The sequence below is a fragment of the Talpa occidentalis genome, unplaced genomic scaffold, assembly GCF_014898055.3.
Source record: "Talpa occidentalis isolate TD23 unplaced genomic scaffold, MPIMG_talOcc4v2.1 talOcc4.4, whole genome shotgun sequence".
In the NCBI taxonomy this organism is placed as follows: domain Eukaryota; kingdom Metazoa; phylum Chordata; class Mammalia; order Eulipotyphla; family Talpidae; genus Talpa; species Talpa occidentalis.
This window is the reverse complement of record NW_023604295.1, coordinates 51,204,109-51,217,001: the sequence shown is the minus strand read 5'-3', so window position 1 is coordinate 51,217,001 and position 12,893 is coordinate 51,204,109. Positions and strand designations below refer to the sequence as shown.

The following is a 12,893-nucleotide window of genomic DNA, read 5'->3' as shown; positions in this document are numbered from 1 at the left end:
GAAATTAACCAGATCAGTGGCATTTGATGTATATATTTCACACTTCTTTGCACATATTGCACACATAGAGTGATGGGAATGCTTTCTGCGACATATGGAAAATAAATATTTTATCTGTGTGAGCTCTTATCAGTCTCCAGGGTCTGTTGAGAGGAGTGCTTGCTTCTATCTCCTTCTCCCAATTTTCTCTCTTCACTGGGCTTCCACCCTCTCCTGCACATTAACATGCCTTCCACTTATCAGCCTGACTGAATCGGAAAGAATGAGACAGAACCTCTTTTTGATAAATAATTACTTAATCATTGGATCATGATAATTTAGACCAATGATGCTTCCCCCTCAATCTTTTTGGATTGGTGACCTAACCACTTCCTCACTGTCCCCTCTCCCCCCCATACATAGAGAAAGCTAAGTAGAGTGTTTGGGAGGAGGGCAAAGGGCTGGCAACAAACCGCCTCTTTGGGGGTTGGTAGCTAGTAGTAGAACTGAGTCCCACCACCGAGTCACTGCACACCCTGGGCAGATTACCCTGTGCCCCAGCCTCCTTATCTGTAAAATGGAAATAATAATATCCACCCCCTTGGGCTGATGTGAGGATTAAGCGAGATCATTCATGTCAAGTGACTCGTTCAGTGCTACCCATGGTCTGGGAGCTTTTTTCACAGACAGCCTCAGTTCTGTGGTTTTTGTCACTTCAGCCAGAAGGAGACACTTCCTAGATCGCAGTAATTTTTTTGAATATCTACATTTGGGCAGGGGCAAATGGATTGTAATTGTTGCAAAGGCAGAAAGAGAGAGAGGCTAAGCATTCTCTTCTTCCACACTGTGATCTTACCGTGTGACCCTCCCGACACCCTCTTTCTGCTCACGTGTTTGTCGCTATCTCTGCTGCACCAAGAGCTCCTCTTGAAGTGGAGGGTCGAGCAAGCTACACTTGGCCTCTGGAAGCCCATCAAACCTGAGTACGAGGGTCTATTCACTGAAACCAACCTCCAGCCCTCTAGCTTATCATGTCTTCTTACAATTTATCCTTTCACTGCTAGGTCTAATGTTCTCAGATCAACTTAATGATGTTTTCATGATTAAAACATTTTATTCTCTCAATTTTTTTAACCTTCTTGGCAAGGCTGATTTCTAATGTTTTTCAGTGTGTTTTTCCCCTCCCTGTTATCAGTCAAGATCCTGGCATGAAACAGATGGCACACTCAGAGGTTTCAGCTGAAGAGGGTTTAATGAAAGGACTGTATACTGAGGTACAGATGAGGTTAAGGGACCCTCAAAGGATGATGAAGCATCAGGGACTAGTACTGGTGGAAAGCTGTTACTCTTGGCTTTAACTGTGTAACTGAGGAGGCCAGGGAAGGCTTGACGTTCTCTAAATCCAATCAGAATAAGAGTTGGGGGGTCTCCCTGGTGGTCTAGGGTTTAAGTCTCAGTACTATTACCACAACAGTTCGATCCCTGGCCAAGGAGGCTAATCCACCTCGTGTAGCAGACCCTTCCTGCTTCACCAGCTGCTCCCCTTAGCAACAGATCTGCCTGATCTGCTCCCCACTCTTGTCTCTGGTGAATCCTCTCACCCCCTGCACCTCTGGCCTGCACCCTAGTTCTTCTATGCACAAAAAAATAAATAAAATCTTTTAAAAAAATAGGAGTTGGTAAGGGGGACTGGCTTAATAGATACCTTGACCTTGCTTTTCACCCACTCTTCCACGTGATACTGATGTCTGCTTTTGGCTATATTCAAAAGGAAGCCAGAGGAGAAGGGAGTCTGGGTTATATGGTCCAGTAGTGTCAGTCTTAGGGTCACAGAGGGCACAAGATTCTGGGGTTTTGCTGGGGGTGAGAGGCTAATCAGCATACCTATTCTCTTTCTACATTTCCTTCACACCTTTTCTCTCAATGTTACTTTCTGGAATGCAAGACACAGCAAAATAAAATGAAATCAGTTCTCCCTTAGTGTCCATGTGTCAATTTTGTGTGTTTGCCATTTATGTGGGAAGAAAACAGAATTTAAGCTCCATGAAAGTGGGGATTTTTGTTTTGTTTGCTGCCATATTCCTACCTGGACAACAGTGGCCAGCACAAGTAGTACCCTGTAAATTTTATTATATTGAGCGAATATACTCACTTCTGCTGTGTCAACAGTTAGACATCATCTCATCTAGCAATGACCACAAGCCAAGGAAGCAGGGAGAACACTGACTGTGGCTGTGTAGGTGGTGTGGGAGTGGGTAGGTTTTACAATCTGACACTATCTCCTCTACATCCATCCCAAACCTTGACACCTGGTTCAGGCAGTGCCCACTCCTGGAAGGGACACATTTTTATAATTAGTCCACATATTTATACTTTATTCATCTCATTGGTTTTTTTAGTAGTAAGCCTCTGTAAGCTCTATTTTTGTTTTTTCTTTATGTATGAGGAAGCTGAGTTTCTGAAAAGGAAAGACTAAAGGATTAGAACCTATCCTGTCCACTCTTGAGGGCCAGTGAGATGTGGGAAGGGCATGGGCACGCTGCACAGGTGAAACACTTCCTATGCTAGAGACAGAAGCTCACTTGTGGGCTTCATGTAGTTTTCAGGAAAACCTCAGTCATGATTTCTGGGTATGGATCTGGGTCTCTGCAGCAGGAAGGTAGGAGTGGGAAAGACTCTTTATCCTGCCAGAGGATACAGAAACTTTGAAACCATCTCCCTCTTTGTACAACGCAGTCATTCTGTGCTGAAGAAAACTCCAGCTGTGGGAACTTCTATGCCATTCTTTGTACTTGAATTTGAGGATGAATGAAGGTGTTTGTACAAGTAAGTTCCTTGCATGGGTATGGGATGAAGAACTCTATTTCTGACCTTGTCTTATCTTTAGTCCCTAATTCCTGGAATGCAACAGTACAGCTCCTCAATACTAGCGCATCCTACGGTCCTGCCCGTCCCCTACATATCAGCAACCATGAAAGACAATTCAGGTGACTGAAAACAGAAAAGATAAAAAGCAAAGCAGAAACACAATACAAAACAAAAACTCTGGTTTCAAGCCTTTGGGTTTGATTTATGTCACAGACATAGAAAATACGAATGTGAAAATTCTACCTGAAGTCGAACAGGGATGTTAGTCTCCCAGGTTTGGAGTTTTCCAGTAACAGAGATGTCTGTGTAACACCATCCCATTACCTGCCTCATGCCCTAATGGAAAACTTGTGAACATATCACCTGGAATGAGGTTTTGTTTTAAAATGTCTAAGTTATTTTGCATGGATAGTTTCCAAATAATTTAAATTTCTGGTTTTTCTAGTAAAAGCAGCATATATACATCTGTTACTTTAAGCAGTGAACACTTGATAACAATCTTTAGTCAGTACTTTTCTGTTGGGTGTCATATCTCCTAGCCATGTATTTTTGCACCTTGCTTGTAATGGCGGCTCTTGCTTGCCATAAATGCGTGACATGGTGTGAAGGACACAGAGTCGGGCACATAGAGGGGCAGAGCTGAGCTGGAAATGATGGCTTAGCGACACGGCTGAAGGAGCCCAGAGCCCCAACGGGAGGGCCTTGGCCCCCTGGCATAGCAAGAAGGCAAAAGCATAGGCCCTGAGATGTAGCTCAGACCACGGACCACAGGTAGTAGCCAGGGGAGAAGAAACTTGCTTATAGAGCTGACTGGGGTGGCACAAAACGGCAAACTGCAGTGAGATTCAACCGAGCAGCAGAAAGCTGATGACAGACAAACAGACCAGGCAAGAGCTGCCACCACTTCAGGTAAAGGCTCAGACGCCCAAGCAGGACGGCACCAGTCCCTGTGGGGTGTGCCCAGATCCAGCTCAGCACGGCCATGGGGAAGACCGTGTGATACGAACAGCCTGTGCTGCAGGCTGGGAGCTGGCAGTCCCAAGGCACCTCGGGATTGAGTCTGGCTACCTTGCTGCATCTGAGAGATGACGTCATCGAATATTTCATCTGCTTTTACAATTACATGTTGTTGCCTTTTAAAAAACTAAACAAAGTGAACTAAGAAGTCTTTGATTAAAGGAATAATGTACTCACAGTAGTTTCCAAATAAATGGTGTCACTCTTCCGGCAAATCACTCCAAGGCTTGGGCCTAGTACAGATGTTCATTGGGGCAGGGAGCAGAGAGCGGCTGCATCTATAGCAGGGAAGAAATAAACAAAAGGAAGGCTGTTAGATGACAAGGTGTTGGTGAGCATTCATTCGAAGACAGAACTTTAGGTCCCCATCATTGCACCCAAGAGTGGCAAGTCAGGGAAGGGAGAATGGCCCCGTTCTCACTGAGTATACCTGATCCTGTGAGGTCTGAGATCAACAGTGAACACCCACTCAGTGCAGATGGAGTTGATTTTGTTTCTGAGTTAGAAACCGAAATAAAGGATGGGGGTTGGGGAGACAGGGCAGTGCCCTTCAACCTTGCCACGGCTGGTTCTTCCAGTGTTCTTGATTCTACAGTAGTCTCTCCCTCAGTATTGCTCAGTTCTTACCCATCCTATGAACACCCATTGACCTAGCCACATTTGTAAGGTCCATTTTCTTTTCTGCCCTTTGCTACAAGTTTCTTATTTCTTCCCATTTTGTCTAACCAGAAGGAGTTCAGCTTTCAGGATTACAGAATGGACTTCTGCTGTCTAAAGGTCCCAAACCCAGAGGGCTTTTCCAAAGTCTTGTCTCTTTGGTCACACTAGGCCCCAAGACCACTTGATTCCCAAACTATCTTCCCTTTTTCATCACGACACTAAAATATCCTGACTTTCCTCCTACCTCTAAATTCTCTCATCTTCTCCCTCCTGTGGAGCTAAGTGGAGCTAAGTAGCTAAGTGGAACTACTCCTCAAGGTTCTCTCCTTAGGCCTTGCTTACGCCCACCCTCCATGACCTCAGGAGCGTTTCTCCACAGAGAACACCCACATTGCTGTATTTGGTTCTTACTTGTCTACGAGCTCCAGACCCACGTTCTAAATAACTGCTGGTTATTGGATCCTTAATTCATTTGTTTCCTTGTTCATTAATTTAGAGTTTATATGAAGTACTTATTAAGCAATGGAAAAGAAGTGAAGATGGGGTCTTTAACTTTGAGAAACTAACATCTCCATAAAACTTTGCACAGACACTTCTAATTCAGAAAGTTTAAAACAGAATCCATTGCCTTTTCTTCAAATATGCTCACTCTCCAGCCTTCATATTTTCTGCCACTGGAACCATCTTTATCCAGTTCGTTGGGCCTACAATTGAGAAGCCATCTTTAATTCCTCCTTTTATTTTGCTTCCTCTATCCGATCAACTGGCAATTCTTGTGGGTTTTACTTAGGCTGTGTGCTATTGACTTGTAAGATTTTTATTTTTTTGCATAGAAGAACTGGGTTGTAGGCCGGAGGTGTGAAGGTTGGGGTTGGGGAGAGGATTCACCAGAGACAGAGTGGGGAGTAGTATAGGCAAATCTATTGAAATACACTGCTGAGGGGAGCAGTGGGCGGGATATAATGCTGAGACACGTGACCAAAATACCTTTCTCATATATATATTTGGTCGTTGTCTAGGATTCCTGGTTCAAGGTACACAAAGCTGTTAAATTTCCTACCTGTTGAGAGTGATTAAGGTGTCTTTTGTTATGTTAATGGTGTGACTTTTGGAAGCAGCTATGATGGGGGATTGGTTGTCAGGATAAACAAATATGTGAATAGAGTGTTGAAACTTTCAGGCTTACCCATGTCAGTGGGGGGCTGGGGAAAGTCTTATGAGGTTGAGCCTTTAACCTGTGGGATTTGACACTACTCCAGGTAGATAGGGCCAGAATCAAGTTGAATGATGCCTGGAGAATTGCTTGGTGGTTTGGGGGAACCACATTCCACACAAGTGGAAAATGTGTCCCTGAAAAGCCATTTAGGCTGTATTTCCTGAATCAATGTCTGCTTTCTGTTGCAACACTATTTCATCCTTTATCACCTGCTACTGGATTTCTATGAGAAGTCCCTGACTTTATTTCCTCTAGATACTCTTTACTCATAACCCATCCTCCACACAAACCTTACACTAATTTTTCTGAAGTACCATTTAAAATATATCATTCCTTTGTTCTTTGCTTACCAGGTTCAATTCAAACTTTTCAGCCTGGCATTCCAGGCTCCTGAAAAATATCCCCAATCTAATTTCCTACTCTTATCTCTATAGTGAGTGCATTCTATACTCAGCAAAGTCCTGGTCATTCCCACCAAATTCATGGTGTTTCCTCCCTTTCCCCAAAGTCTGCATATAGCTTCTTGAAGGGTCATCTAAATGTCACCTAATTTATGAAGCATTTTCAAAAGAAAAGCACACTTCTTGGAACCTTAAGCACTTTTTCCACTACTGTATTTCACATTCTATGGACTCTAATAATTACTCATATAATTTCTTTTCTTTCTCTGTAGGTTTCTGGAAGGCAGAGAACTTTACTTTGTGTACCCTACAGTATGCAATACCTTACATACAAGTTTGCGCTCAGCTGATTTCTGCTGAACTGAATTTAAGAGGAATAAACATTTGTGCTTAGAGTCATGGAAATTGAAACTGAATTGAAAAAAATCTTAAAGCTGTCCTACTTCAACCTGCTAATTTTTCAGATGAGGCAGTGAAGGAAACTGACTTGTTCAAAGTCACATATGTAATAGTGGTTGAGCCACAATAAATAAAAGGTCACAAATCTCTAAGTATCTATCAACAATTGCTTGGCACCAAAAGGCCCAGTAGACAATCAATAGTGACCAGAGAGAATGAGGGGCTGGGGTACACAGCCTGCAAGGATATGCTGGATTCCGAAAAATAAAGAACTTTTTGTTCTACATATTTGCTTCAACAATCTGAACTAATATCTATTTATAGTAAATTTTTAAACATGAGGGTAGATTTAAAGAACAAGGATGCAAACCTTTCTACAGTACCAGCAGTAACAATTAGGACAATATTACAAATACCTCTGGGATGAAAAATTCAGGGTGAAAACCACAAAGAAGACAGTGGGTTCAGTTGAAGTTCCTGATGAGAATACACCGCAGTAATCCCATGGTTGAATTTGTGACTATAGAAAAATAGACTCGGCGGGCTTGCTTGCTAAGATGCCATCATCACCTTTTTACCTAGTTTTGCCCAGGATTGACTCTCTAAACTTGTTTAAATTTTTGCTTATTTTTCTTTCATAATATCACTAATTTATTTGCCAAAATGCTTAGATGACTGCTCCCAAGTCTTCTAGTTTTCTTCCCTTGTTTAATCCCCTTTCTACTCTCATCCTCAAACAGTGATTTTCTCTCACTCAGAGATGAAAAGCCCAACAACATAGCAGTGTCCCCTACGTGAGGGAAACAGACTTTCCCAGAGGATCTCAATATTGGCCAGAAAGGGTAGCTTGCAAGGCTAAAGGATTTCATTGCCCTTTCCAGGTGGGCACTTACATGTTGGTACTCAACAGAGGAAATACTCGCTACTATGAATTATATATTTTTTGGTCAGTATGGTAGAACCACTCTATACATCAAGACATCTATTAAACAGCAACACACCAGCAGCCACATCAATAGCATCTGTGCTCAAGCGCTCTCCCTAGTCCTTGCTAAATCATCTTATGTCTGGACAGGCTATCAACACTTCCCCAGACAGAGCTTCCTTCTCCACCTCCTCCCCCCCACCAAACTACATTAAAATGATAAAGGAATCATTAATCAATATGTCTAGTACATTACAGTTGAAAGTCACCTGGACACATACAAATGCATTGTGTGATTAGGCAAGTGTACATTTAAAATGTGCTTAACATCACATTTAAATTGTGCATTTTATAATGAAATGGAGACATAATCTTTCTGTCCTTCCACCAAACTCTTCTTTCTAGCCCCACATCTTTTTTTTTTTTTTTTTTTCAAGATTTATTTATTTATTTATTTATACAAGCACTGGGTACAGTCAGAAGCATGGGAGGGTGAGAGAATTCACCAGAGACAGAGCGGGGAAGAGAACAGACAGACGGACGAAATACACTGCTGAGGGGAGCAGCAGGCGCTGCAGGAGAGGTCTGTGTGCCATGTAGGTCCCTCGCCTGGTGGCCGGGGATCGAACTGGTGCTGCAGAGGCTGTGGGCAGCCTCGCAGCGCAGCGCTCAACCGCTGCGCCACCGGGGGAGGCCCCTGTAGCCCCACATCTTGTTGCTAAGATCTTCTTTTGGATTTTTGGCTAATTGTCACTTTTGGCAAATTTTCCCTCTTGCCGTCTCTTATTTGAGGGTCTATAGAGCAAAATGTCAACAAGGTATGTCATGTTTCATTACTAAAAAGGTGGTTATGCTTCACAAAAGATTCAGTGAAAATAACTTCCTGAGGTTTCATATTTATTCTCTTTCAGTGCCTTCTGTATCCAACATACTTTGTTTTTAAGTCAAAGATAACTTTGAGAGGCTGACTGCTGGGGTCACACATTCCTCTCAGATTCTGGAAATCCAGCAGTTCTCTCTGCCTCTTACATCATCACTGTAATAAAGAACCTACTTTTGGAACCCAGCTGGCAAGATTTTTGGTGGCGTCAGAGGCTTTGGAGACGGTGGGTCATTTCCATTTCAGCATATTTTATTGTTGCCGTCTCTGCAGCTCTGTCTTGGAAGCCCTTAGAGAGCAGAGCTGTTATGTAACGCACTGCCACATATCCACTATACGGCACTTTCTGGGGAGGCCTCAGTTCAGTGTGGACCTTCCCATTCCTTGCAAATCATACCAGATCATTCTAAAACAACAGAGGAGATTCTTCGAGACTAAAGTTTAAAAAAATAATAGCTACCATTTATTAGATGTTGAAGTTTTGCCAAGAACTGCACCAGGCACTTTTATATATAATACACTCTCATTTAATCCTTACAGCAACACTGTGCTCTAAGTGTTAGCAGAACTATTTTACAGATGAGCAAAAGTGAGAGCCAGAGAACTCAAGTAACCACTCCAAGTTTAGGAAGCTGTGGACAGAGATGCAAGAATTCAAACTCAGATCTCTGACTTCAAATCTGTGCTTTTTTTCACTATAAAACAACTGTTCCAATACAGCATGGGCACATTTCTAGTTCACTATGTGTTCCATTCCAAGAAAGAGACTGAGATCTAGGATGGTTCAGATCTGGAAGGACCTGAACACGGAACTTAGGTGAAGCAACTCTTTCAGAAAACTAGCGGTAAGTATAGTTCTACCTAGCTTCTTTCCATTAGAAATGAAAATGGTTCTCTATAGATGTCTTACACTAATGAAATGAATCACCCAGGATCTCTGATTCAGCAGGTAGGAGAGGGAGTATGTGATTCTGCATGTCTAACAGCTCCCAGGTGGTGCTGATGCTACTGGTCTGGGGGCTATAGGTCCTATGTCTGACACTCGCCTCCCTACTGAGGCTTGGTTCTCAGCAAACAGCTCAATCTGAATAACCTGGGTAACAGCTCAGAGGCACGGCTGCCTTCAGTTTCTGGAGCAGTTTGTCAGGTCATCCGGTAATCTACAGAATTTAAGTTTCTGGCAGAGAGCACATTGTGAAAAAAGTTGTTTCTAGATCCCGCAGGGCTTTCCTGCCTATTGGAAATTAAAATAATAATGTCTTAACATGTAAAGTTCCTATTTTTTACATTATTGTTATTTTTAACAATAATTATCTGGTAATAATTCAAATAACACCTTTCCTCTGAGAAATTCAATGAGCTTTACTAACCTTAATTGTCTAACAGCAATTCCCAGGTGTAGATAAAGATGTCTCAAAGATCACAGTAAATTTAAAATTGTTCCACTTCCCTCCTTTCTTTGCCTCAATGCAGTGATGAATTAGTAGGGAGGGGTTATTAATTGGTAAAGGCCCATGATCATAATTTGAGGCACAGAAAATTTCATAAAGCAAGGGTAAAACCAAGAAATAATCAGCAGAAAGGTGGTTGTGGGGAAATGGAATGTTGACGAGAGAAAACAGGAGGGAGAGTAAAAAGCAGTAAGAGGGAGAAAAGAGAAAATAAAACCCTAGAACAAGCAGAACGCAATGACCTTGCATGACTCATTTAACCTCTCAGTGGCTCAGTCTTACCCTCTGTAATAAAAGCTGGTGATTTTATACTTTTTAAGGTCCCTTAAACCTCTAGTCTTGCCCTGAGAAGAAAGATGTGGGAATTAAGTAGCTCATCAACCTGTTAAACCATTAAACTTGTTGAAGAACTCTATTTCACTTTTAACTTTTTAACTGATACTTTAAATGAATCCCCAAGCCTACATCACTAATCCTACCCTCCCTGGAAATAGATATGAAAACCACCTAATGAACAAGGCACCAAAGGCCACGTGACCAGCCAAAGTAATCAGGAATCCCAACTTCAGCTTTCGGAGGCTATGAGAAGTGTTTTACTTATACAATTTTTAGCTCCTTAATTAACCACTAGTTAATACCCATGTCCAGAAGAAATACCTCTGATGGCTTGAAGACCCCTGGGATGGTCCTCCCAACAGAAGGTCACACTATTTGTCACATTAAATCTATATTAATTTTCTCCATAGAGACCTCAAGTCCTCTTTGACAATTCACAAACTCTGCTTAAAACCCTTGTGCATCCCAGGAGCCTAGAGCTATACAGTTGATTCTTATTTTATTAAGTAAGAGCTTTTTAGGATGATGGATACTAATTTTTTCTGGTTTTAATGAATACCTGCTGAGGAGAACCCTTCTTCTAAGTCATTTAACACTGATGTTCCTGTCCAGAAAGCCTGCCACAGGTTCTGTTTATAAGGTCGTTTATACTCTGTAATGAGACTTCCAACATTAGCACAATTTATGTTGCAGCATGTTATCTGTTGTGGTACCAGAGGTATCTAGACTTTGCCCCTTGCACTGAATATGCCTTCTGGACTAACCATTCCAGTTCGTGGCTAAATGAAAAAACAGATATGACGTGGCAAAATCCTGCTCTGTCACTGTCTCCAATGGGAATATCACTTCCCTTTCTCTGCTCCCAACACCTCCAGGTAATGTTGCTATAGTTAACCACTTTACTCTGTGGCAGGTATGGTGCATGGCACTTTTCATGCTTTATCTGACTTTAGTTCTTATAATCACTCTTCAGAGGCAGGTATTATATTTTGATTATAGAGATGAGGAAACTGATGTTTAGGAAAGATAAAATTATTTCCCAAAGATCATGAAGCCAGAGGGTAGCAATGGGGACTCTAAAGGCAGGGTTTCATCACAGTGCTTTAGGGTTTAGCCTGTACCTAGGTTGTGATAACTAAACCACCAAGCTCTTGCTTTCATTCCACTCCTGTTCATTTCAAGTCCTCATCACAGGCATATTCTAGGTTCTTCATCATTGTCCCATGATGCCCTTTTGGTGGCCAGGGATCGAACCGGTGCTGCAGAGGCTGCGGGCAGCTTCGCAACCCAGCGCTCAACAGCTGCGCCACTGGGGAGGCCCTATGATGCCCTTTTGAACTTTTAAAAAACTTTCCCCAAAACCCTATATACTTGATTTATGTTTCCCTCTCTACTTTGATACTTTAATCCAAAAACCCATTGCTATTTTTACCCTCCAAACCTTTATTACCCTCTTTTCTAGTTACTTCTTCATTCTTATCCTCATTCCCTTTGAGGCCTCACACTTGACCTTTAAGTCTACCCATCTGAGCTTGAGAACTCGGCTTAATTCCTAAGGAACCTGCTCTTTCCACCTGGTGCATTAAATAGTTCTTCTGACTTCAGTAAGTGTCTATCCAGTCTAACCTTACTTGACGGTCAACCATTTCAATTCTTTTTTCAATAACCCCCTAGATTTCCCTGATCCTTTGGTTTGTGTGCAAGGCCTCCTCTTACATTCTACAGCTACAAATCTGTGTCACCATTCACCATTCCCTCCTACTCTTAGTACATAACCCTACTCATGCGTGCCACGTAGACCCTCAGAAACCCCTGGACTCTTGCTCAGTGTTCATTTCCAAATACAAGCCTCGGGTACTTTTTCTTAATAAGCTATGCTTTAATCAAGGTCCATGGTCTGTTCTCCTTTTCAGTTGATGGCTTTGCCTCCTACATTAGTAAGAAGGTCTAGACCATCCATTGGGAGCTCATTTGCTTTCATCTCCTTCTCCCATATCTCTGAATTTTCATCACCTTGTTTCCTCAAGATATAGCTACACTGTTCCACACTTTGTTTTCCTATCTTGGATCTTATTCTCTTTACTTCTGCTCTTATGCTTCCCAGAGGTTCCATTAGTGGTATCTTCTCCATAGATGATGATATATCTATTCATAATGGTGCCAGGTTAGCCATCATAATAGTGTTTTCCCATGCTTTCAACTCCTACTCCTGCCCTTCAAAATCTTTCCAGGTGGAATATGTCAAAATGAGTTTAATAGAACACTGGAACTGTGGGGTACATTTCAAAAAAAAGGTCTTTGGTCAATCAAATATAGGAAACACTACATGATATATGTCCCTTTTGCAAACTCACAATGCACATAAGGATGTTAAAGGTGCTGAAGAACTCGGCATTGTCCAAATTTATTGGATTACAGAATCCTCTTTGCCCTTTTTAATGAAGCACTTAATAACTTCAGAACAAGCTTAGAGAAAAGGTGCTTTAATGAGTTTCAGTTCTAAATTCTTCAGTCTAGGTATGGAAATTCACTGAATCTATATCAAATAAGCTCTCTCAGATTTCCTTTCCATCAATATCTCATTTTGTCTAAGCCAGTAACACAGAGGAAGTGAGAAGGACTAAGCACATTCATATCTCTGAACCACTGAACCTACCATTTTGACTGTTTGAGATGCCTTACTCACCTTTTTTTTCTTTCGCCACCCTCAAGGCCATATTAAATCCTGGATCTGTTATGAAAGCTGCCTTGGGATTTCTGT

At 42.0% G+C, this 12,893-nt stretch overlaps 1 protein-coding gene across 38 annotated transcripts in view; it reads right to left on the bottom strand.

The window, feature by feature from the left end:
- The window catches only part of ZBTB20 (zinc finger and BTB domain containing 20), a 775,686-nt gene that overhangs the window by 71,638 nt on the left and 691,155 nt on the right, over nucleotides 1-12,893 (bottom strand). For 37 of the 38 annotated variants that reach the window (XM_054700589.1, XM_054700561.1, XM_054700562.1 and 34 more), the window contains one exon: nucleotides 4,042-4,142. The gene's annotated coding sequence lies outside the window, so the exon portion shown is untranslated. Of the gene's footprint in view, nucleotides 1-4,041; nucleotides 4,143-12,893 lie in introns of those variants that run through there. The other variant, XM_037525510.2, reaches the window with a different exon arrangement.